Below are 26,314 nucleotides of genomic sequence, written 5' to 3' on the forward strand. Positions count from 1 at the left end.
TCTAGATCTTCTAAAGACGCCCTACCAAAGTTACGCCTATGTTCGAGGTCAAACCCGATCCGAATTAAAACTCGATCAAGTCCCTAAACAAAAGGTCGATGCTCTTTTCGGTACAAGTAAATGATCAAAACCCAAACAGTCATGGTTGCCAACGCTTCCCCATGTCCTCTTTGCTTAAGTCCCGAACCGCGCCGATTCTTATTGTCTTTTGGTATACGAAAGTGCCCTCCCCAACCTTCAAGAGGCTTGTGTTTTCAACATCCCTAATGCACCTTGGCGACAACATCCGAATTTAGGTTGGCCAACCCCCGCCTAACAACAACAAGCTCCTCCGAGGTGTCAACAACGTTCTGTCATTTTACCACCCACTTAACTACAATTCCTATCGTCAAGGAAATCCTTTTGCAATTCCAAGCAAAGGGCAAAGTAATTTTCCCAACAATGCAAATATTGGGTACCAAAACAACCGCAACCTTGTTCCCGCTTAATCAAAGATATGGCTACCAAAATCAACCCAGAAATAATAACCGTGAACTAGTTTCTCTTTGTTCATTTGTATAATCCCCATCCGAGAAAAGCAAATGAAACTTTTCTTCATACATGAATCAACATAATCAAATCCTAGCTTCTATCCAACAGTCTCTTCAACTGTTAGCTCAGGATAAAAGTCAAAAGGGCGTATTCCCTGGCCAAGCAGTTCCAAACCCTAAGCCTACAAACACTGCCTTTGAACTCAACAATGCACTAGGATCTAGTAATCCAAGCCAGGGTGAGGTAAATGCCATTACCACTCTTCGTTCTGGCCGAACCATCGACAATAAAATACATATGCCAAACGAGGAATCGACGAAAACCACGGCTGACGTCCTTCCAACTCCTACATCGCAACCTATAACAGACGAAGTTGTACCTTCCAATTCTACACCCACGTCCCTAGGGAAAGACGCCACTGATCCTTATGCGCGATTCCGCCCAAAAGCTCCGTTCCCTGCCCGTTTGGTAAAGAACAAACGTGACGAACATTTCGATGAGATCCGTGAAACCTTCAAAAATTTGACCATAAACTTACCTTTCCTAGATGCGCTTAAGCATTTACCCAAGCATGTCAAGTTTTTGAAGGACATGTGCACCACCAAACGACGTACAAATGTTCCTCAACAAGCGTTCCTCACTGAGCAGTTTCTCTCGATTACCACTACCAATGGTGTGGTAAAGTACAAAGACCCAGGTCAACCAACTGTACCATGCACATTGGGCGACAAGTATACCCCTACCGCACTTTTAGACATAGGTGTTAATGTTAACCTACTTCCCTACTACTTATTTAAGCAGTTAGGTCTTCATGAATTAAAACCTACCAATATGACTCTGCAACTCGCATATCGCTCCATCAAGTACCCAAAGGGCATAGTAGAGAACGTCATAGTCAAGGTCCAAGATTTTTACTACCCAGTTGATTTTGTAATTTTAGATACTGAAGTGGCCTGTGACTCCATTCCTATCATCTTGGGACGTCCTTTTCTTGCAACTGCTAACGCTCTCATCAATTGTCGGGACGGTTCAATGACATTGTCTTTTCGAACCTTTACGTCGAACTCAACATATTCAAATTAATGAAACAATTTCCGATCCTATAATGGAGGCGAGATTAGTTTGGTTGATAATCTGAACATGATTATTTCACAAACTCTTTTCCCCATCTGAGATACACCAATTTCTTTCTTTTGATAATCCCGAGTTTTGATGATGACTCATACATAAAGGATGTCCACACATTATTAGAGTCGGTACCACTATTCGATCCTACTATCAAGTTGCAAATTGATTCGTAAGAAACGGATTAAGCTTTTTCCATTGAAGAGATGATCCCTCATGAATCCTTGATCCCCAATCCTCCAACTCCGGTTTAAAACATGTACCCTCCGATTTGAAATGCGTGCATCTCGATCTCGATGGTAGTCACCCTATAATAATTTCTGCTCCACTGACTACCGACGAAGAGGCACGCGTTTGATTCATGTCATTCATGAACAACGCTCGCTATCGGATGGTCCTTAGATGATATCAAGGGAATAGACCACAGCATATCTTGCGCCAGATCGCGACATCTCGATGACGCACAAAAGACATCGCGAGAACCACAATGCCTTTTTAATCCCGCCATGAAGGAGGTGGTGAGAGAGGAAATTTTATGTTTACTTGATGTGGGTATCATATACCCTATCTCTGATAGTGATTGGGTTAGTCCTGTCCACGTTGTTCCCAAAAAGTCATGCATTCAAATTGTACAAAATGAAAATGGTGAGTGCATCTCCACTCGCATTCCATTAAAATGGAGAATTTGCATTGACTATCGCAAACTTAATGCCAGAACACGAAAGATCACTTTCCTCTCCCATTCATTGACCCGGATGCTAGAACATTTAGCCGGTCATGCTTACTACTGTTTTCTTGATGGCTATTCCGGATATTTCCAAATTGTCATCGATTCCGCCGATCAAGAAAAGACAACTTTAACATGTCCCTTAGGAACCTTTGCATATTGATGAATGCCTTTTGGTCTTTGTAATGCCCCAGGCACCTTCCAACGCTGCATGCTTCACATTTTCAGTGATATGGTGGAACGTTATATGGAAGTCTTCATGGACGATTTTTCCATCTACGGAATTCCTTTGACGACCGCCTATCCAACCTTTCTAAAGTATTAACGCCATTACAAGAAGAAAAAATTTGGTACTTAATTGGGAGAAGTGTCATTTCATAGTTACCAAAGGACTTGTTCTTGGTCATATTGTTTCGAAAGACGGGATAGAGGTCGATAAAGCTAAAATTGTTAAAATTTCTTCGCTACCTTTTCCCGCGCATCGGTTAAATGATATCCGCCGTGCTTTCTTAGGCCACTGGTTTTCTGAGGAGATTCATTCAGGATTTTTCTAAAGTTGCTTTCGACCTTTAACCAACCTCCTACTTAAGGATGCGATTCGACTTCAATTTCAATTGCAAACAAGCTTTTGATACTCTAAAACCGCTCGACTACCGCTCCTATCATTCAACCCCTTATTGGTCTCAACCATTCGAACTAATGTGTGACGCTTAGCGATTTTGCTATTGGCGGCGCCGTATTAGGCCAACGACGTGATGACAAACCCATTGTCATTTACTACGCTTAGTAAAACTCTTAATGATGCTCAACGTAATTACACAACAACCGAGAAAGAGTTCCTAGCTGTTGTCTTTTGCCTTGGATAAGTTTAAGCCGCACCTAGTTGGAACATCCACTATCGTGATATATCTTGACCATGCAAAGACTTCGGTACTTCGCTCGCGAAAAGGCGAAAACAACGATTGTTCTCATTGGATCCTTCTCTTGCAAGAATTCACCCCGGAAATCAAAGACAAAAAAGGAACCGAAAATTTAAATGGGGGTCGACCATTTATCAAGGCTAGTTGGTGACATTGATAGTGATTAAAAGCCATCCGTGATTCCTTCCCGCATCGAATATTTGTACTCTATTTTCTCATCTCCATGGTACGCAGATATCGTTAACTACCTAGTTACTGAGGAAGTTCATTCCTCTTGGTCACGCCCCGATCATAAAAAGTTCTTATCCACATAAAATATTATTTTTAGGATGACCCTACCTCTTTAAGTATTGTTCCAACCAACTCATTCGTTCATTTTGCATTCCCCGACCGAGCACAATCGATATTATCCTTTTGCCATGAACAATCTTGCGGAGGTCATTTTAGTGGAAAGAAAACTGCGGCCAAGGTATTACAATGTGGTTTTTACTGGCCTACCCTTTTTCGCGATGCACATGAACATTGCATAACTTGCATTCGTTGTCAGCACCTAGGTCGAATTACCAAACAAAATATGATGCCCCTAAATCCTATCTTGATTGTGGAAATTTTTTATGTTTGAGGCATTGATTTTATGGGACCTTTCCCTATTTCTCAAGGTTTTCTATACATTTTAGTCGGCCAGAGACTATATGTCCAAAATGGATTGAGGCACTCACATGTCGCTCAAATGACCATAAGATCGTGAAATTTGTTAAAGAAAACATTTTCTCGTTTTGGTGTCCCCAAAGCTATCATCGATGATGGGGTACACATTTTTGTAATAAAATTTTTGGGTTTTAATGAAAAATATGGAGTTACTCACAAGGTTGCTACTCCATATCACCCACAAACGAGTGGCCAAGTAGAAGTCTCCAACATAGAGATAAAGTCTATTCGAGAAAAAACTGTCAACCCATCAAGAAAGGATCGGTCTCTCCGCTTCGGATACCTTGTGGGCATACCGAACAGCATTTAAGACGCCTATAAGGATGTCTCCTTACCGCATTATTTTTGGAAAACCTTGTCATCTGCCGGTTGAACTTGAGCATCGTGCCCTTTAGGCCATCAAATGCCTCAATTACAATATCATCAAGGCAGGCGAGAAGCGAAAACTGCAATTAAATGAGCTTGAGGAGATTCGGAGTGATGCTTATGATCTCTCGAAATCCTACAAGGCTAACATGAAAAAAGTGCATGACAAGCACATTTTGCGTAAGGATTTTAAAATTAGCCAAAAAGTTTTACTGTACAACTCCAGATTACACATTTTTCCTGGTAAATTGAAAACACGATGGTCTGGTCCTTTCATTGTGTCAGTTGTGAAACATTATGGGGCAATCTCTTTGCTTAATCCACAAGATAACAGCGAATTTCAAGTTAATGGACAACGCCTAAAATATTACCACAAATTACGCTCACCAGATGTTGAATAGACTCTTCTTCAGGATCCGGTCTACACAGACTAGATGTTTCATTTGGCGTACTCAATCTTGTTTCTATAAAGGGTACGCCATTTTGGTAGCCGGGCCATCTTCTATCTTATGATCTCTGATAAATGTAAAAATGATAGTTTACCTACGAAATGAACGATGAAACTCAAAACGTAAGTAAACTAAAACTTATTACGAGCCTATATTTATCAAGTTTTCTACTCTCAATTATATCGAAATAGAGTGGAGTAACAAATTCGTTCCACTCCTAGTTCTCTAGCATGGAATGTTTTCTAGTCAACTAATCGGTCTTAAGTCTAATGAGAGGTTTACGAGGGAACTCTATACTACTTAGGTGAAATTCAATTAATAAGTTACTTAATAACAAAATGATAGAATGCTAAGGGGTTGAATCTAGATAAAGAATTAAAGGGAATTGAATCTACCTTAACTTGACTTAATCCTACTAACAAAGACTCGTCGTGATCCAAATTGAATGCTTCGCGATATCAAAATAGTAATTATAATCCCTAATTGTACATGGCATTTCTACCAATTCATAACTAAGATGTGAAATGATTAAACCCATTCTCATGGTGAATTAATCGTTTCTAAAGTGGAATAATTATCACGACGATTTCTAAGTTTAACAAAGATCAAAGCGTCATCATCAAGCGCTTCTTCAACCCCTCTAATGGAGGTTTAGCCTTGATTCATACTACTATCATTTTCCATTGATTTAAAACTAGACATCATATAAAAATTCTATTCTTATGCAATTTATCTAAACAATGATTGAAATCTAAGGTAATAATTAGGAAATGAATAACAAGTAATAAAGAAATTTAGATCTAAACAATTGTAAATGACAAAAATCGAAATTGACAAACTAACTATTTTATTTATCAAACTAATGAAGAACAATGATTCTAAGAGTTTAATCTAAAACAAGAATTGAATTTAAACTAAACTTAATTTTATTTAATGAAAAGTAGATCTAGAATTATCTATAGTTTTAGGTCTAACTAGCTACCATTAACAAAGAGCTAAGCTTTTGTTTTTATATGTTCAGATCCAAAAATCGTGCATGGGCTTGGAGCCATGTTTTGGGCCAAGAAATCAGGCCCAAAACCCAATTCTTTTAGTCCAAAAAGGCCTCTTCAGCTGCAGTTGACTTCGATAGACTTTTCGTCCACTTCTGCTCCTCTGATTGGGCCAAGGCTTGGACCATTGGAAAGCTCTTTCCGAGCCGGTCGTTTTGAATTAAGGTAGGCCCAATTCCGAGGTCTGAGTCCAAAGATATGGTCTTTGGAAGTTCTGCCGACTTTGTGCACTGTTTCTGCCCGCGTTAACTTTGACTTTTCAGCTTTGACCGGGCTTTCGAAAGGCTTTGTCTTCTTTAATCTTGGCCTTTAATCACGTAACTCCTTAGCAACCAACCATCGCCCTTTATCTCATCAAAGTGGTACATTTCTCGCACATAATTGACTTTGAAGCTCTAAACGCATAAAACACGTGTCGGTATTAACTCTTAATTATTACTCACATAATTGGTCTAAAAGTATGGTATTCTGCATACGGGTTAAAAACTACAGTTTTGGCTCTTATCAATCTCCATAATTCTTTGAAGTATGTGGTTGCAAAAGCCCGGAACCTTAGTCCACAAAAACTCTATTTCCTAACCGAGTATAAATGTCTTACGCAACACGAAAGCAAACGTGCTTTTCTATTAAACGATGGGTACCTAAAATTTCACCTCCTTCCTTCTCTTCCCTTTTCTACTCTCTACCTCGCTAACTTCAATTTAATCATTTGGTGTAAGTCTCACTCATCCGCGAATAGGGAATGGTTGTAGAACATTTGCTCGTAAACGGCGTCGTGAAGGATGGGGTTTGGTGTATGCATTGTCAAACACCCTTCGCCTCTTGTGGTCTTGACTTCCTATCGATACTAGCCGGTTTAAGGTATACTTTTCAAATCGACACCACCAAGCGGGGATAATCTTCGTCGCCCGCCGCCGTTTCTCCCCACGAGGTTGGGATTTGTCTTGAGAATCGACATTAAAAGACTTCGACTTCGTCTTGAGGATCGGCGTTAAAAGACCCGACTTCGTCTTGAGGATCTGACGTTAAAAGACTCACCTTGTAGATATGTTTATATTGTTGCCTTTTCCCTTTGCATTAAGTTTTGCACATGAGATTAGTGTCCAACCTCGGATGTTGCATACTTGGAACACAAAACGGGCAATGGATTCCACCGCACCAACCCCTAGAATTGGTTACTTTGAGTTCCCTTGGGGTGGTTTGAGGATAGCCGTATGTAATAAGTAAGAATTTTATTAGGCCGTAAGCGCCGCCGCGGTCTAGGATGGTATCGTCCTGCCCCTAACCCCATAATACATAGAGATAAACATGACAGTTGTCTATGATTTAAGATGGTGACTCTTCTGGACATCCAGTGTTTTTCACGTATATCTCCCTTATATATAAATAAAACCCTTGTTTATAAATAAAACACTCTCCTTCTTTTCAAAAACTCTTGTGGCCTTCAAGAATGACTCATACAATTGGATAGCATTTTTCGTGCCAATCGTTTCGACATATCATTCGTCCAATTCGGAGTCCAAACAAGTCGTGGGTAAGCATTTAGATTTTTTATTTTTAAATCGGGATTTAGGCTTGATTTAGGCTTGGGAAAATTTTTTGGCCCAACCAAAATATCGAATTCTCGGTCCATTTAAACACGAAAAACCCGAAAACACGCGTCACCCTTACATCCTTCTTCTTCCAAAAAAACCAGATCTTGCCCCCTTTTGCTTTAGTCTCGCACGAGACAGGCCACATATATCCGTGTCTCGCGTTTTACAACTCGACCCACTTCCGCTTCCGTCGGCAAGTCTCATTTCTCCCCTCATCATTAATCAATATATACCTCTCCCTAAGACCCGGTGATGGCCAAGAATAAAGCGTATTTGTGTGGAGAAATTTTTTGGAAATTTGTTTGAAAACGGGATGTTTGCTCCATTCTTTGATAATGAAATTCACTCTAGAGGATGGGAGTACTTGTTATATGCTAATGGAGGGCTTTATTCCAAGGATTTGGTGATGAAATTCTACGATAATGGGAGCTTTAATGGCGACCATTTTTGGGTTACCGTCGAGGGTGTGCGCCATGAAGTCACACCTATTTTGCTCTCCGGGATCACGGGCATTCCTCTGGTTGACCACGTGCTAACTCAGCAGTAGTCCGTGTACCCACAGAATTACGACCTAATGCTTGACACGCTAATCGAGGGAGAGTACAACATAGACAGGAAATGCGCGTATCAACGCTTCGGTCGAACGGAACCAAATTTGGTCGTGGACGCGAATGGTCGGGGGCCAAGCGTCATCGGCACCTCGAAGCCCTCAAACATCAACAAGACCTTCCTCCACCTTCTCTAGATCCTCCAGGAGCGAAAAGGGTAACTTCGCATCGTTACCTTTCTTTTTTATATTATTACACATGCCACTCTTAGATCGCCCCTCTTTAACGTTACGGTAACACAAGTTATGATTACCTTGGGTTTTCTCGTCCGCCACCCCGCTTACTCCCTATAACCTGATATGAGAATATGCTTGTCTTCAAGAAATGCATACAGGACCCTCGGGAACCCACAACACCTAGGGGCTGCCGAAAGCACGCTTAGCATAAAGCTCCTCTCACTCACCCTACTTTGATGAGATCGCCATGAGTAAGATCACCCACCCCATAGAGGCCTTTACGTGTTTGTGAATGATTAGGTCCGAGAGACATGTACACTTTCGCCGGTATCGATGACGCTGCACCTTGGGCAAGTTAAGGACGAGATATGACCACTTGCCACGAAGTCGATGACGACGGCATGGGAGAATTCCAAAAGAAATGAGAGCTTATATGATGCATTTCAAGATAATATGCTTACTCGCCGTAACCAATTCAATGAATGTTCATGGCGATCCAAAGATCGATTCCGAGCTCGTGTACTCTTGGTGATATCCGGGGAGCGCTTAGCCTCCACTGAGCTCAGATCGCACGACGTCGCAGACTCCCGGTTCTTCTTCGCGACCCGAGGATAATCGATTAGCTAGTTTATTTTTCCAGTCTTGTATAATATTTATGTCAGATATTTGATTTACGTGTTTGCATTTCTAGCTTAATAGTAGGTTATTTCCTAAAACTTCTTGCCTGGATATATTAGTTGTCTAATATTATATTATATAGGTAGGAACATATATAATAATATTAGTAATAATAATTTATATAAATATATATACATATATATTTTTAGATGTCACACTTATCAGCAAATTTTACCGTAAACTAACATTTTACAAAACGGTCAGAAAACGGTCATGAATCACATCTAAAAACTGTCAGAAAACGGCTCAATTTTCTTCTATAAATAAGTTCAACACATTCTTCACATTTCACTCATTTCACTTTCTCCCCTCTCCACTTTTTATTCTAAAAAACGTTTTTAGATCACTCCAAGTTTCAAGATTCATGGATGCACTAGAAAAGTTTGAGCAGCAGCAGATTGAATATGCTACTCAAGTCTTTATGCTCGGTTGTTTTATTATAGTCATGTTGTTAATGTGGCATATAGTTCTATCTAATATTTAGGTTTGTATTTTATTTTCCGTATCATTAGGATGTGTTTCCACACCTCTGTATGTTCTTACATCTTATTGTAATATTATATTTACATCTTCTTTTGCCTTCTACTTACGTTATTTCTTTTTAAAGTTAAAAATAAAAAAAAAAAAAAAAAAAAAAAAAAAACACACACACACACACACACACACACACACACCTAACTGTGTGCTAATCTAACAATGTGCTTTCACTTTGATGATGTATAATATATAGTGTGTTACCAAAAAAATAAAAAAAAAATAAAAAAAAATCTGTGGAAGATGTCAGCTATATTTTTGCTCAAAAGCCTCTCGTGTATACTCTTTTCTTCCTCTTAACAATTTGAGGACCACATTAATACCGACCAATGGGGTGGTGAGAACCTTTTGCAAAAATTAGGCATGCGATAACAGATATAGTTTACTTAATGTCTAAATAAACGTATTTAATGACAAATTCTCGTTTCCCTTTCTATGATGAAAAATATTTAGAAATCTCACCCTAAAGATCGAATTAGAACTTGTTCTTAAACTTAATTTAATACGTTATGCAATAGTTTTTACATCTTTTCATGAGCATTCAATGCGACTATCATTAAATGTACTGCACGCTAGAGAAGTTTAACCCACCGGTTAGACAACTTAGTTTCCATATCCCAGTTAGAATCTAACCAAAAGCCTCAAAATGTGTGATATATGAGTAATGACCGCGGAGAAAGTAGTTCTTCCAAATAGAAAAGTTCACACGCCTACTTACTTGATCACACTACCCAAATTCTGGCGAGAATTTAGGCCTTCTTTGGATCGATATAAGCCAAAAATTCACACCGTAAAAAAAAAAAAAAAAAAATTACTAATCGCCTCCATCCAACCTTTCATTAATCCTTTCTCGCTTCACCAAAAAAAATCATTACCCATCTATTAACCACAAATAACTAAGCTACTAGATGATGAGTATGAGAAAATAGGATGAAGTCTTGAGAAAAAAAGAAGAAAAAACCTTCATCACGATCAAAATCGGTTACCTATTTCGTAGAAAAAAAAAAAGAAAAAATAGAAATATGTTTCAAAAATCAAAAAAAATATAAAGGTTAGAATTCCCCAAAAAAATCAAATCAAAAGGGAATACAAAAAAAGCTTGAAAAATCCAAGTATGGAAACCCATGTTAGAAGCGGGGAAAAACTAAGGATTCTCTAAAGATAAATATCTCAAGACCTTATTCTCTCATACTTATCATTTTTTAATTTTCCATTCCATTTTCTTCTACACTACCACCTAAGCCCCATAACACCTAATAAAGACCTCTAGCTCAATTAGGATTAGAGTGGTATGATAATAAGTAGTAGATGTGAATTTTCGACCTCGGCTCCTCTGACTGTCATTGAGTATGTGAGGAAACGTGTACCCACTGCACACTGGAGTTAGCAAAACTTAAGTGGAAAAATAAGAGAGAAATTGTGTTTCGACACATACCTATGAGAACCTACTTAAGGACGATATCCAAAGGATCCAGAAACGGCCATGCTCGTACATGTCACTGTAAAGATCACTGCATGCATGCTCATATATAGATTTTTTTTTTATTATATGTATATTAACTTGAATTTCAAAAGAATTAGTCCTTGTTTCCTCCGCTAGTGAGATGTATAGATATCTGGGATTAATTAAGAAAACAGGCCTTTGTTACTGAGTCGTTGTAGTATAAATGAAGTTTGTGAGTATCTTCTCTGGAAAACTCTTACAAGGTTATAACTCGTCCACTAGGAAATTCCTAGTGGTTCAAGGCCTTGTTGCATACCTGGTCAATCTGACCGCGACTCTCGCGAAATGAGATTTAGCTTAGACAACACATTTTGACCACTTATCATTTTGATGTCTCTTTTTTTGCTTGAGGACAAGCAAAATGTTTGTTTGGGGTGGTGTGATAAGCACCCAAAACTATAATTTTAAACCCCGGAGACATAGCATTTTGGTCGATTATGTGTTTAATAATCATGTAATAATTATATTTTCGTATTTTTTGCGCGGGTTTCCGCATTTAAAATGAATATAATGATAAAACATGCATCGGTATGGGAATATTGGAATATTTGAAGTTTCCCACTCAACCCTAGTGAAGCCAATGAACAGAGCCCGACCAGAGCCGGTTTCCAAAAGAACAAAACCAAACCAAGCGACGTGTCCACATATAAAGAAGCGTAAAACTTCCGGCTCAAATCGGATAAATCGGGTCCGACGTTGGCTAGTGAATCTGCCAGAATTACCAGAGGCGACAAACTTCTACGCAAAGACAGAAATTTGTAAAACGCCAAAATCGCATACCATCTGGACATACTAAGTGGACCCACTCTCTGGTCCGTAAGGCATGACGAAGTCGGCATAAAGCAGGTGGCAAGTGATGGTTTTAATTTGGTGCCACCTCATGAATATAGAAGACCACATACCAATTCAAACCAGGTGGTTTGAATTGAAATTAGCTAAAGGACGAAACTTTAATAAGGTAAAAGACAAAATTAAAACGGATAAAAACAAAACCTCAAAGTTTTGAACGTTTCAATTAGCATAAGGCCAAAACTCAATTAAATCATTCACGGGACATCAGCCTATATATATGAGGGGTAGCCTTCATATATTTTCCTTCAGCATTTTATGCTCTAGCTTCCTCTTAGCAGTAGTTAGTTTTAATTCAAAGACTTACATTCCGTCATTTACTTTCCAAAGAAATTAAATACTATAAGTCATTTTACCCTTAATAACAAATGATCATTTCTTTTTCTAGTGTAATTCCCCATCCCGTTTTATTTACTTAATGTATCTGAGAAAGTTTTATTATTCCTTCAATGACCATTTAGCTAATCCCCTCGCGGAGGGCTATCTTCGCTTCGTGTGAGAATCCGGATTGACTCGTTAATATTCTAGAATCACTACTTAGGAATTAGGCATAGATTAGACATCCGGTCCCAAAATGACTGAGACTGTATTCCCTTTTGAATTACAGGTGTGAATTTTTGGCTATATCAATCCAAAGAAAGGTCTAAATTCTCTCCTAGGATTCGGGTACTGATCAAGTAAGTAGACTTGTGAACTTCTCTATTCGGAAATACTACTCCTCTGAGTCATTATTCACATATCACACATTTTGAGGCTATTTGGTTAGATTCTCACAGGATATGAAAATTAAGTTGTATAACCATGGGTCCCAAAAACTTACTGCTATGTGCATTTAATGATAGTTAGTGCATTAATGTTCATGAAAAGATGTAAAAACTATTGCATATGTATTAACTTAAGTTTCTAAGAACAAGTCCTAATTCTAATGCTAGGGTGAGATTTCTAAATGTTTTTCATCACAGAAAAGGAAACGAGACTTTGTGACTAAATACACTTATTTAGATATAAAATAAAACTATATACAACTATGAATACTTAATTTTTGCGAAAGGTTCTCACCACCCCCAAACAGTCGGACGATGTGTCCTCAAAGTGTCAAGAGGAAGAAAGAATATACCTGAGAGGCTTTGAGCAAAAATATAGTTGACATCTTCCACAGAAAATTATTGTAACACAATATATATTATACAACACAAAAGTGAAAGCACACTGTTAGGTTATTTATTTTTCATATCAAAACGTAAAATAAATATGTACATTAACTCACATTGCCCCAATTATGGGAACCCACAGCACCTATGGCAGCTAAACACGATAACGTAGGTCCAACTCACCCACCCTTCTTTGATGAGATTGCTATGAGCAAGATGAGCCATCCTATGGATGCCTTACGTGCTATCAACAGTGGCATGAGAGACATGTACACTCGCCAGGTATCAATGAAATATACCATGGGCGAGTTCAGGGAGGATATGACCACTCGCCACGAGTCCCTGACAGACAGCATGGGAGAATTTCAGCAAGAAATGTGAACTTCCATGAATACATTTCAAGATCATATGACTACTCGACAAAACCAGTTCCAGCGAATGCTCATGGCAAACCAACACCAGTTTCAGGCTCAGGTGATAGATACTCTAGGCAATATCCAGGAATAGTTAGCCTCCATGGGAGCTCAGATCTTTGCATCGCCGTCGTAGGACTCCCCGTTCTTCTTCTTCAGCCCCCGAGGATTCTCGATGAGGCGGTTTATTTTCCTGTCTTGTATATTATTTATGTCGGATATTTTATTTACGTGTTTGCATTTTAATTTTCCAACCTAGGATGTCTGTTATTTCCTACATTTTCCAAAACTTCTGCCTTGTCCAATATTATATTATATATAGGTCGAAACATATATAATAATATTAGTAGCAATATAAATATATATATAACGAAAATACCGTATTGTTAAATCTTATTGTGATATTATATTTACATCTTCCTTGTCCTTCTACTTACACTAAAAAAAAAAAAGGCACTCCTTGTAGTCACATGCCCTATTCTTCCCATCCACACTTGATAGAACTATTTTAGAAGATACACATGCTCTAACTACCCTGTGACACCTCGATCCGTATTTTCTACATTTTTGGATTGGTGCCTATTTATAGGTAGGATAGACACCTCTAAAAATCCAATTTTCCCTCTTTCACTAAATTATTTTCACCACTCCTTTTCTTCCATCTTTAATGGCCCTCACTCGAATTTTTGTGCCCGAGCAAAATTTTATGAAAAATTTCCAAAACGGTCTTTTTCATCCATTTTTTTACACAGAAATTTTACGTTAAGGATGGTTCCCTCTATTACATCATAAGCAGGCATTTTATTTCAGAGAATTGGTCATGTTATTCTATACACAGGGTTATTTCCAAAACGGGCAATTCTTTGTCCGTGCAAATGAATGCGAGCGCAAATTGACTCCAGAAATCATCTCCAAGGTCCTTCAAATTCCCATAACAAACCCTGGGGTACATCTTCAGGATTCACCATTCGACAATTTAAGGCATTTAATATTTGCAACTATCCTTCACGGTGAATATAACCGAAAAATCCGCATTGTGTATCAGCGATCCTTGCAAAGGAACCAATTATCTGTGATCCAATGGCTAGCTCATAATGTGCTCGGCACATCCAAGATTTCCAAAATAACAAAACCCCTCCTCCATTTACTCTGGGTCTTGCAGACTAAATGCAATGATTTTTGCATAATTAAATTTCTCTGGAACGCGATCGCACGTGCTAGGAAAAAGTCAGCTCCTTTGCCAACCATTGTGACACTTATCACGATGCTTTGGGGTTTTCTTATTACCACTCCTAATATACCTCTCAGAACAGCTAACATTCTCACCATTCACTCAGTTTGTATGAACGGTTTCTCGACTCCGGACGTTGCAAAGAACCATGCCGGTGCAGAAACCGGCGAAGCTTGTTCTGCTGTCAACATCTTCACTGAAAATGCAATACACAACGTATTTAATCCTATGGAAGGCCTTCGTTTAATTCACCAAGGACTAATGACATTATACAAATGTCAGAACATTATCATCACTAGTTTTCTTGAATTTCACGACCTACGGACAATACAAGAAGAGGAACAAGCACAATTCTTGCATAGCCACAACCAGTTCTTGGCAATTCACACTCTCATAATGGAGAACCAAGCCGAGATTTGCCACACACAGAGCGCCCTATTGCAATGGGATGTTGCACGGATTGACTGTATCGAGAATCTTATAAATGGATTTCTCTCACCAAAGAATCCTTGCCGTTACTTGGGCCCATGACACAAAATAGATTTTGCAAATTTATATTCTTTGTCATTTTCTTTTTAGTTTTTAATATAGTGCAATTTTCCTATGGTAATAAATATAATTTGTTTTTACTTACTTATTCCCATCGTATTCTAATTTTGGTTTATCTTTGTCTACAGGTGGTATCTTTTTTCACACGTCTTATACAATGGCATCTCCAAAGATTATTCCAGAACAATCTTCCCATGCTTTGCTGAATTCTCCTGCATATGGACATTTTTTCAGATACTTCATCACACAAGTTGGTTGGAACTCCTTCATTCTACACCCTGAGCAGACATATTCTCAAGGTTTGGCAACTTATTTTTATGATCATATAGATGATCCACCTGTTGAACATGGCTTCGCGTTGAACGGCTTTTATGAGCCAGCAGTTGCTATCGCTTTGGACCTTCCTTATATTTAACCAGACACCCCCATTCAATACATCATACAAAACAAGTTTAATGACTATTCTTGGGAAGATTTCATTGTCCGTTATGGCGATGGCCTCGCCCAAGTCATTGAATGTGCAGAAGTTGACCGATGGCAAGACAACACTATTCCACTAGCCAGTATGACCATGAACGTAGGGACTGCCATGTTATTTATCCTTCTAAACATCATGGGAGATTGGTATTTCTCCACTACCTCCGAATCAGCTTGTAAGACCTTCCATGCTTTGGCCCAGCAACATACCGCTTTCGACATCACAAACCTAGTAATTGAGAACCTTAAACGAGATCATTTTTTTCGGCAGCACTATATCACTTTGCCAGTTACAGCATGCAGGTTAATGAGGATGTATTTTCCACAGTTTGCGACCACTTTTCATGACTGGGTACGGGTAAACTCTATGTGTCCAACAAACAAGATAATTAGTTCTTTGCGATTTCGGGTATGGCGGAGCCCTTCAAGGTATCTGAGGAAAGATTGTTGCTTCCCTAATGACGATGACATGATAGCTCATCTAGACACTTCTAGAAAGTGGAGCTAAGTCTGAAAGACTATGACAAATTGGTGTGACGCAAAGAAATGACATTTCTATAAAGATGGAGCGAGAATGGACCTACCCCCAGTTCATAATTGGGGCAATGTGAGTTGATGTACATATTTGTTTTACATTTTGATGTGAAAAATAAATAACCTAACAGTGTGCTTTCACTTTTATGTTGTATAATATATACTGTGTTACCATAATTTTCTGTGGAAGATGTCAGCTATATTTTTTCTCAAAGCCTCTAAGGTATATTCTTTCTTCCTCTTGACACTTTGAGGACATAGCGTTTGACTGTTTGGGGGTGGTGAGAACCTTTCGCAAAAATTAAGCATTCATAGTTGTATATAGTTTTATTTTATGTCTAAATAAGTGTATTTAGTGACAAAGTCTCGTTTCCTTTTCTATGATGAAAAAATATTTAAATCTCACCCCAAAGATTAATTAGGACTTGTTCTTAAAACTTAAGTTAATACATACGCAATAGTTTTTACATCTTTTCATGAACATTCGCAAGACCGACTATCATTAAATATACATACATGAGAAGTTTCCTGGACCCACGGTTAGACAACTTAATTTTAATATCCTATGAGAATCTAACTAAATAGCCTCAAAATGTGTGATATGTGAGTAATGACTCGAGGAGTAGTTTTTTTCGAATAGAGAAGTTCACACGCCTACTTACTTGATCACTACCCTAATCCTAAAGCGAGAATTTAGGCCTTCTTTGGATCGATATAGCCAAAAATTCACACCTATAAAAAAAAAACCGCTTAATCGCCTCTAATCGAACTTTCATTAATCCCTTCTATTTCACCAAAATTCATTACCCATCTATTAACCACAAATAAATAAGCCCACCTAGATGATGAGTATGAAAATAGGATGAAGTCTTGAAAAAATGAAGAGAAAAACTTGTCACAAATCAAAATCAGCACCGCATTCTTAAGAAAAAAAAGAAAAAATAGAAATATGTTTCCAAAAATCAAAAGAAATATCAAATTTAGAATTTCCCCAAAATCAAATCAAAAAGAGAATAATAAAAAGCTTAAAAACCAAGTATAGAAACCCATGTTAGAAGCGAAAGAAAATAAGGATTTCTCTAAGTATAAATATCTCAAGACCTTATTCTCTCATATTTATCATTTTTGAATTTTCCATTCCATTTTCTTCTACACTACCACCTAAGCCCCATAAAAACTAATAAATACATCTAGCTCAATTAGGAGTAGGGTGGTTTGAAAATAAGTAGTAGATGTGAATTCTCGACCTCGGCTCCTCTTATTATCATTGAGTATGTAAGGAAACGTGTGCCCACTGCATATTGGATTTAGCAAAACTTGAGTGGAAAAATGAGAGAGAAATTGTGTTTCGACACATACCTGTGAGAACCTACTTAAGGACGCTATCCAAAGGATCCAAAAACGGCCCTGCTCATACATTTCATTATAAAATATCACTGCATGCATGCTCATATGTAGATATTTTGATTATTGTATGTATATTAACTTGAATTTCGAAAGAATTAGTCCTTGTTTCCCCTGCTAGTGAGATGTATAGATATCTGAGATTAATTAAGGAAACAGGCCTTTGTTACTGAGTCGTTGATAAATGAAGTTTGTGAGTATCTTCTCTGGAAAACTCTCACGGGGATATAACTCGTCCACTAGAGAATTCCTAGTGGTTCAAAGCCTTGTTGTATACGTTCAATGCAACCGCACTCTGTGAAATGAGACTTAGCTTAGGACAACACATTTTTGGTCACTTATCATTTTAATGTCTCTTCTTTGCTTGAAGACAAGCAAAGTGTTGTTTGGGGGTGGTGTAATAAACACCCAAAACTGTAATACTAAACCCCGTAGAGACATAGTATTTTAGTTAATTATGTGTTTAATAATCACGAAATAATGATATTTTTGTACTTTCGCAGGTTTCCGCAGCTAACGTGAATATGGTATTAAAATATGCATCAAAGTACGGGAATACTGTGCATATTTGAAGTCTTCACACTCAGCCTAGTGAAACCCAACAAAGTCTGACTAGAGTCGAAGTTTCCAAAAGGATAAAACAAGTGCAGAACGGGTTCACATATAAAGAAGCAGCAAATATCCGTAGCTCACATCTTTCAAACACGGACACCGACTTCGGCTAGTGAACTGCCAGAGCAACCAGGGCGACGAACTCTACGCAAAGACAGAAAGTTGTTAAAATGCCAAAATTGACGCCGCCACTTAACACACCACGTGGACCCACTCTGCGGACCCAAAAAGGCATGACGAGTCAACATAGGCAGGTGGCAAGTGATGGTCACAATTTTGTGCCACCTTGCAAAAGGAAAAGACAGATCAATTCAATGTTTGAATTGATTTGGCAAAAGGACAAAACAAAATTAAAACATATCAGGACAAACTTTTACAAAGTTTGGAAGTTATTAAGTAAGTAAAAAACAAAACTATTAAAGGAGTTCAGGGTTTCACGTGAAGGGGCTGGTGGCTATATATATGAGAAGGGGTATTCAGCTTATTAGTTTTTAGTTTTAGCTTTTCATTTGTTGCTGTTTCATTCCAGTATGTAGCTTTCCTTTCCAGTAGCTTTCATACCAGCTTCAGTACTATAACTCCTTTTACTTAATAATAGTAATTTCTTTTCAAGTTTAATTCATGTTCTGCATTTACTTATTTATTGTTTACAGCAAGTTCAATTAATCATCCAATGACCATGAGCTAAACCCCCCTCCTCAGGGGGAGGGTTAATAATGCTCGTGTGAGGATCCGGATTGACACTTTAATGTTCCAGAATCACTACTTAGGAATTAGATGTAGATTATACATTCGGTCCCAAAATGATTGAGACTATCCAAGTTTGGAGTGATGATGCTCTAAAACAGTCTCGCGAGAGACCCAAAATGTCTCGCACGAGACTCTATGGTGTCAGATAGCTCTCTGAATTGTCCAACTGATGTAGAATGAACAAGGAGCTAAAATAATATTCCTGAGATGGAATATTAGTTCAACTCCTTATGCTGGTGAGATGAGCTCATAGATGCGTGCATCTCACTAGGGATCGATATTCATGTCGTCTCGGGTTTGTCTATGAACTTGAGACGGATTAGAGCTGTAGTGATGCGGCCTTATAACATGGAAACTTATTCTTCCATGAGTATGGTTAACCATTTCCCCTGTTTCTCTATCTCTGTTTATTTACGTCGAAATCATCGTTATTAATTTACATTACTTGTATTACCGTTAATTTACTTAAACCAACTAAATAACCTAAAATCCTACTCACCAAAAGTTGTAAATCCCGTTGTAAACCTTGTCGAGCTCTAAGGTATGGACGATATCTTACTCGACCTATCCTACAAACCCACGTGAGTAAAGTAGCTTGACTGATTTCGGACTTCGAACTTCAAACTTCAGACTTCAGACTTAAGTAAACCAAACCGGAAAATAACGTTTTATCAAGCACCAACTTTAAAAAATAAAAAAATAAATAAATAAAAACTTCACGTACAGTAGAGTCAAACAAACTATATGATGAAAGCCGTATCATCTACCTTCCTAGAGTTAAGTTGAGTGTGTATCTGGCTAAATTCCTCCTTGTAGATTTGTTCTGTTGAGTCAAATAAACCTAAAGAAAAATTAACATATAACTCAAAAATCATCAACCTGACTTTTTTGTTGACACATTCAAGGTTAAAAAAAAATAATAAAAAAAAATATATAATTAAGGAGCGCGAAAGATGCATAGCAAAACAAAATGTGTTCACAACTAACACTAATTTTAGAAGCTGTCACAACTTGAAAGGACTGAAATTTGCTGGCCCAACCACAATTGAGGGAAAGGGAATAGATGGGTTGTTGTGTGAGCGAAATCCAATTCATTTAACATATAAACCCCAACCACAATCGAGTTCATCGACTCTGATTTTCGAAGCCCCAACAGGAATACAAATTAATCAACGCTGACTTTGGGAGCCACCCCATTTCCCCAACTAGAACGGACTTCAAACACAACTAAAACTTGAAGTCCTAATGAGTGTCAGTGGCATTCAAAACCTGTTTCCGTAAGATTCACCAAAATAATTTCAAAGACCCACCCATTAGTTATTCACTTACCATAAATCTTCAAACACTTCAACGCCAACTCAATGAATTCTAAACCATACTTAGTTGTATCCTTCACCCAAAATTCAGTTAGTACGCGAACCAAATTACTTAAAACCACACCAAAAAACATGCCAAGTGCTCACTATAACTAAGGAAAATTTGTGGGCATAAGAGAATCAAAAGATGATTCACGTACAACTGGATACTCATGAAGCTAATAAATAAACTTCAATTTATCAAAAAATAAGTCATACCTGGTCCCCTTTTAATCAGATTCCAAAATCTCAGCAACCCTAGGTTTCTTCGCATCCATCGCCATAATAACCAACAAGATTCTCGGCACATTTCTCAAATTTGAAATTCTAGAAATTAGAAATCAAAAGTGTAATTAATGCAGCAAAGATCATAGAGAAAATCGGCCCTAACCCTTTTGACCCTAAAAAACAAAATAGGGCACTGGGTGAGATGCGACTTAAATCAGGGTTAAGAAGAAGAAGACCGGAGATTTTGTGTTTGAAACATGTGGGAGTTTGTAAGAGGCACGATACATGTTGGTGTTTGCAAGAAGCGAGAGAGTGAGGGAGAGAGAACGTGGGCGAGACCAAAATTAGTTGTGTTTCGGAGTAGTTGTGTTTTAGTGGAGTTGTGCACGTGGGCCTAGACCAAAAACATAGATGGGTAATGTGTGACTGTCACATAAGGTCCCGGAATATGCAACTGTTTTAGTAGAATAGTTACAAATAGTACTTCATACAAATATCTTTTCATAGAAAACCATTTGTGACAGTTTAGAATCCAACAGTCACAAAAAAATTTTAAAACAATCACAAAAACCCTTTTATGCCATTTGTGACCATTTCGAATACGACGGTCACAAATAACATTTTAAAACAGCCACAAAAACCCTTTTTTATACTAGTGCACGCCCATCAATGCTTCGCCATCAATACTCCATAAAATCTCATATCAACGAGACCTGACCTAACGGAAGAGAAGACTAACAGTCACTAAGAAGACTATAAAAGCAAACTTCACTCTCCATCTGAGGGGTGGATGGACTCCATCCGCGAGTCCCCATATCGACTCCATTATCTTCCCCTCACGCTCTCCAGAAGAGAACTCTCTATCTGCCCTAGGCTCTACACCCCACACACCACATCAAATCACTCAACCCAGATATGAACTACGTCTGACTTGATTCAAGTTCCCCCAGAGAGAACCTGATACGTAGGCAGTTATGAACTCAATCAAAATCAATACAAACCCGCATCTCCCCCAAAATTCCCTACACTTGTATGGTTCAACCAAAAAGAGCTTTCACAACTACACTAGTGAAGTAGTGAGTGTGACCACGTCTTTCATGTCAGTTTGAGAGTTTGAGACAGCAAACATAATAGCTTGACTAGCTTCAACATTTCGATTGGGACTTTTTGACCCCTAGCTAAAAAGTAAAGTCATCTTGTAAGATTTAAGAGCGTACTTCTCCAAATGATTGTCATATGATACACAAATGCACTGTTAGTTTGGTACAATCTAAAGTCTAAACTACTTTAGAAATCGCGGCCATGAGCTACAGTCTCAGCAACAGTATTTTATTATTATTTTAATCACTATTTTTGAATAGTTTTGTCCCTATTTTATATCAATAGTATTTTATTATTATTTTTTTGCAAAATCTAGAATACACAAGCTGCATATTTACTCTCCCACAACAGTTGCATGTGACTCTCCTATTTGGGACCCACAGCAGATGCATGATGCATGTGACTCTCTTATTTGGGACCACAGCAGATGCATGTGACTCTCCTATTTGGGACCTCCACCAGCAAAAGATGAGGATCCAACGCACCGGTGCATCCAGCCCACTCTAGAATCGCAATTATTTTTTTACGTAACTCTTCAACCACTTATTTTGACAGTTTTGTCTTTGTTTTATATCAACAGTATTTTATTATTATTTTTATGTTTTATTATTATTTTTATGTAACTCTTCAACCACTTTTTCTGACAGTTTTGTCCCTACCTTATATCATTTATTTATTTCTAGAGCACTATCACATATAACAATTATAATAACTGATTTATTATAGGGTCCAGGGTTCGGTTCGGTCGGCCCGGTTCCAATTCAAAATACAAAACCTGGGTATCCTAAGAACCAGTTACACAAACCGAATCGTGAAATCGGCTCGGTGCAGTTCAGTTTTGGGAATTATTGCTTCACCATTCAAAAAGCAGCAAACGAATCTAATGAAAAAAATTGGATTTGTACAAATTATCAATAACAAAGATCATAGATCAAATTGTTTTGATCTAATAATTCATTTAGAGATGAAAATACAAATGAATATATGGATCATTAATATAAAAGAAAAGAATTAATAAATTTGCAAGGGTTGTCGGATCTAAGACCACCCTTTTGTTTTCTTTCGAGATGGCGACGAACAGAAAAATGAATGAATAAGTGATACTTATTGAAAATGAGTTGTTGGACTGGGAGAGAGACATACAAAAGAGGGCGGCTAAGGGATAAGATCTAATGTTTATAACCAAAATAGTTGGTAGCTGAAATAATATATTTAAATCCAATGGCCAGAAATTTATTTGAAGATCTAATGTTTATAACCAAATCTTAGTACATAGGCTGAGATAGAGAGGGACCCACTAATGTGTCAAAAATCAAAATATAAGAGAGAAGGCCCACACGTGTGCCACGTGCATCTTATACACTTATACATGTCATTGACGATTAAAAACATTAGTATTAGTATAACCAAAATACTAATGATGGCCATATGCAAGATATTTTATTAAAAATTAAATGAATTATTATCAAATTTAAACTATTTTAAACTACTTTAAAAATCCCTGACACTGAGTCCAATAGCTCCCTATCCCTTTAAAAAGTAGAAATTTAAAAGTCAATCAGATTTTTACTTCTATCATCATTAATTTCATCTTATATATATATAGAGAGTAAAATAGATATAGAGTAGAATCTTTTATATATATATACGTAGAAAAATAATGATAGAGAGTAAAATATGTTGACTTTTAAATTTCATTTTTGTTGACTTTTAAAATTTCTTTTATTGACTTTAACACTACTTTTTAAAGGGATAGGGAGCCATTGATTTCGACTCAAATTTCTAAGAACGCTATCGCAAATGGTTTATTATTTGTTTATATGTAACTCTTTAACCTATTTTTATGTATAATGCATGTATTAGAGCATGTGTACCAGACAGAAATAAAACATATTGAGAAGTTAACAAATATATTATCATAGCAGTTATACACTTATACATGTCATTGACGATTAACAACTTTATTTTGTATGTAGATATGCTAATCAAACTTGTTTATAGAGGAAGCCAAGTTTTTTTATTACATCAGGAATTATACTTAAAAAGAGTATACAAAGCCCCAGGTTTAATACCAACAGAAGGTAAAAACATAAAGAAACTTCAAAAACTTGCACATTTTATATCAGAAGGCGGAGAGACTTACTATAATATGCAGTCTCTGATCTAATGATTTAACAGCTATAGTACACATGGTTTACACATAGGTTACCTATATAGAAGTTTGCAACCGTATTAAAACTTGCAACTTTGACCCTTGAATAACTCTTTAGCTTCCTATCATAAACTGATAGCAAACACACTTCAGGAGCTCATAACGAAATGTACATAACTTCCAATATCTCCATGGCGTTTACAGGGATTAAGATGGGCATTGGTTCTAAAAACAAGAACTCCCAACATTTTCTACAGCATGGATCAATACTACAACCCTCAAAATGCGAAAGTTATCAAATCACAAACCTTAAACCCTTTAATAGATCAATACCCATATCTAAAATCATGAAAAAACCCTAGATCTAAATCAATACTCAAATACCCAACATTCCAAATCAACCAACAAATTAGTTCAAAATGATATGATACCATATATCAATAAACAAAATGAACAATTAATAACTGATTACTAATACTACAATAATAAATAAAAGCATTTGAAAGATAAAAATGGGAAAAGAGAATATACCCTTTGGAAATCTCTAGGCGCAACACCAGGTAGGTAGAAGGAATGTGTTGAAGGGGTATGAAGAAGAAGAAGAGGGTTGTAATCCATAGTGAGTTACCCATCATTGCGCAGAGAGAGAGAGAGCAGTTGAAAGACAATGACGCACACTCACAAACATCAATACAAACATAACTACTCAAGCTAGACATTGACATTTCATTGAAAGGCGAGAAAACTAAAAATAGTTTACAAAAGCTCTTCTCACCATTTGGGATAAGCTCTATATGGTGATGATGGGGAGTTGTATTGGGTTCTTCCTAAGCGGTGATAAGGTTTATATAGTTGGGAAGGACCAAAGAACTAACACTTCACCACCTACGTACTACGAAAAATGAATCCTTACCAACCTTAGTAGTGGGGATTCTACTCATATCACTTCTTCATGAAGTCCTTTGAGGACCCCCCCCCGTAGATGTCATAAAATGATATGACAATCAGATGCAAAGAATCACACAAAAATATGGAAGAGAAAAGCTACATTCATTTTGATTTCACAGTCTAGTATCGCTTTTATTACATCATCCTCTTCTTCTTTCCCTATTTATAAATTGTAAATAACTATGAAACGAACTAAATAAAAAATAAATACAATATAAATAGAGGAACAATGCTGGAACATTGATTTTTAAAAAATCTCACTTTCAAGCTCGAGTCCAAACTATTGTAAATCAACTTAAAATTGCTAAATAGCGTTATCTTAAAAAAAAAAAAAAAAAAAAACAAACAAACAAACAAACAAAACAAAAATCCAACATGAACGTCATGAAAATAGTTAGTTATTATAATTACCAGTACTTGTCTGTGCTAGTTGAGATGGGTGTCAAAGGATTATTAGCCAGATCCGTGGCTATGCCAGTCCTTCATAGACCCACATCCATTATTGTCATCCCTTGTGTAATATCCCCTTGCCCCTCGGTAACCATGTAAAAACCAAATGAGACACTAATAGACAAAGACTCGACTACTACCCAATTTTTGGGACTTATACTTGGGAAATATTTAATCTTGTTTGCAATTCAAATTGCTAATCTTACCATTGTTCATCCTAACGTATTGAACAACTATGTCCAAATTCAGTCAACAATGTTATACCGTTAAATAAATTTTTATGAATTAACTCTACTGATTCGTTAGACTCTTACTGCATTACTGAAGGCCATCAACAAAACTGTGACAATAAATTGAGGCAACTAAATATGCTTGAGACCATACACATTCTACTAAAAATCAATTGAATAAAAATGATAAAGGTCCCAATCCCAAGCAAATTACTAAGAACAAAATTGAAATAAACTCCATAGAATAATATATAATTTTGTAGTTAATTAAAAAGACCCGAACACACTAAATTAGAAAATGAATAAATTTTTTTTAAAAATGGCTTTACAATCACCTACAATCAAGGATCAAAGCATTGTAGTTCATCAAACAACTGTCGAATATTTTTAAAAACTATCTACTTGTTTTCATATCCAAATGCTCTATATAATTAACTTACCCGGCACAAAGCAAATGACCACACTTACCCGACACAAAGCAAATGACCAAAAAAAAAAATATATATATATATATATATATATCAATATCATTATGAATAAAAAAAAAAAGTCAATCTGTCGATAAATACGTAAGCCGTTTTCAAGAATAGTTTCACCAAACAACAAAGAGTCTAGAATATGAGGGAAGATGGCTATTTTCAATGATAAAAATTGCACAGTAAACATTAATACTACTTGGCGGAAACTAATCAAAATAAGCAGGAACCTTAGCATAAATATTGTGTTTTCTCTTAAAATAAATAGATAGAAAATAATGCAAAGTGGAAAAAATATAGATTTAAGGAATTGATTTAATTCGAAAAATAAACCAAGTGATTATAGACAATCACAATTCTATGTCAAAGGTTTAAAATTTTGCTAATCTAAATAAATTAGGAATTTTAAATTAAAGAAGTAGATTAGAGAG

General features: G+C 37.0%; 1 long non-coding RNA gene across 3 annotated transcripts in view; it reads right to left on the reverse strand.

Moving 5' to 3' along the window:
- The window catches only part of LOC147508343 (uncharacterized), a 37,391-nt gene extending 12,620 nt beyond the window's left edge, over window positions 1-24,771 (reverse strand). Inside the window, exons 1-2 of one of the 3 annotated variants that reach the window (XR_015218044.1) lie at window positions 24,311-24,771; window positions 19,711-19,784 (exon numbers count right to left, since the gene is read on the reverse strand). This is a non-coding gene — a long non-coding RNA (uncharacterized LOC147508343). Of the gene's footprint in view, window positions 1-19,710; window positions 19,785-20,517; window positions 20,939-24,310 lie in introns of those variants that run through there. The other 2 variants (XR_015218043.1, XR_015218042.1) reach the window with 2 other exon arrangements.
- Window positions 24,772-26,314: the final 1,543 nt, after the last annotated feature.

Source organism: Coptis chinensis, chromosome 3 (genome assembly GCF_015680905.1).
Source record: "Coptis chinensis isolate HL-2020 chromosome 3, ASM1568090v1, whole genome shotgun sequence".
NCBI classification, from domain to species: Eukaryota; Viridiplantae; Streptophyta; class Magnoliopsida; order Ranunculales; family Ranunculaceae; genus Coptis; species Coptis chinensis.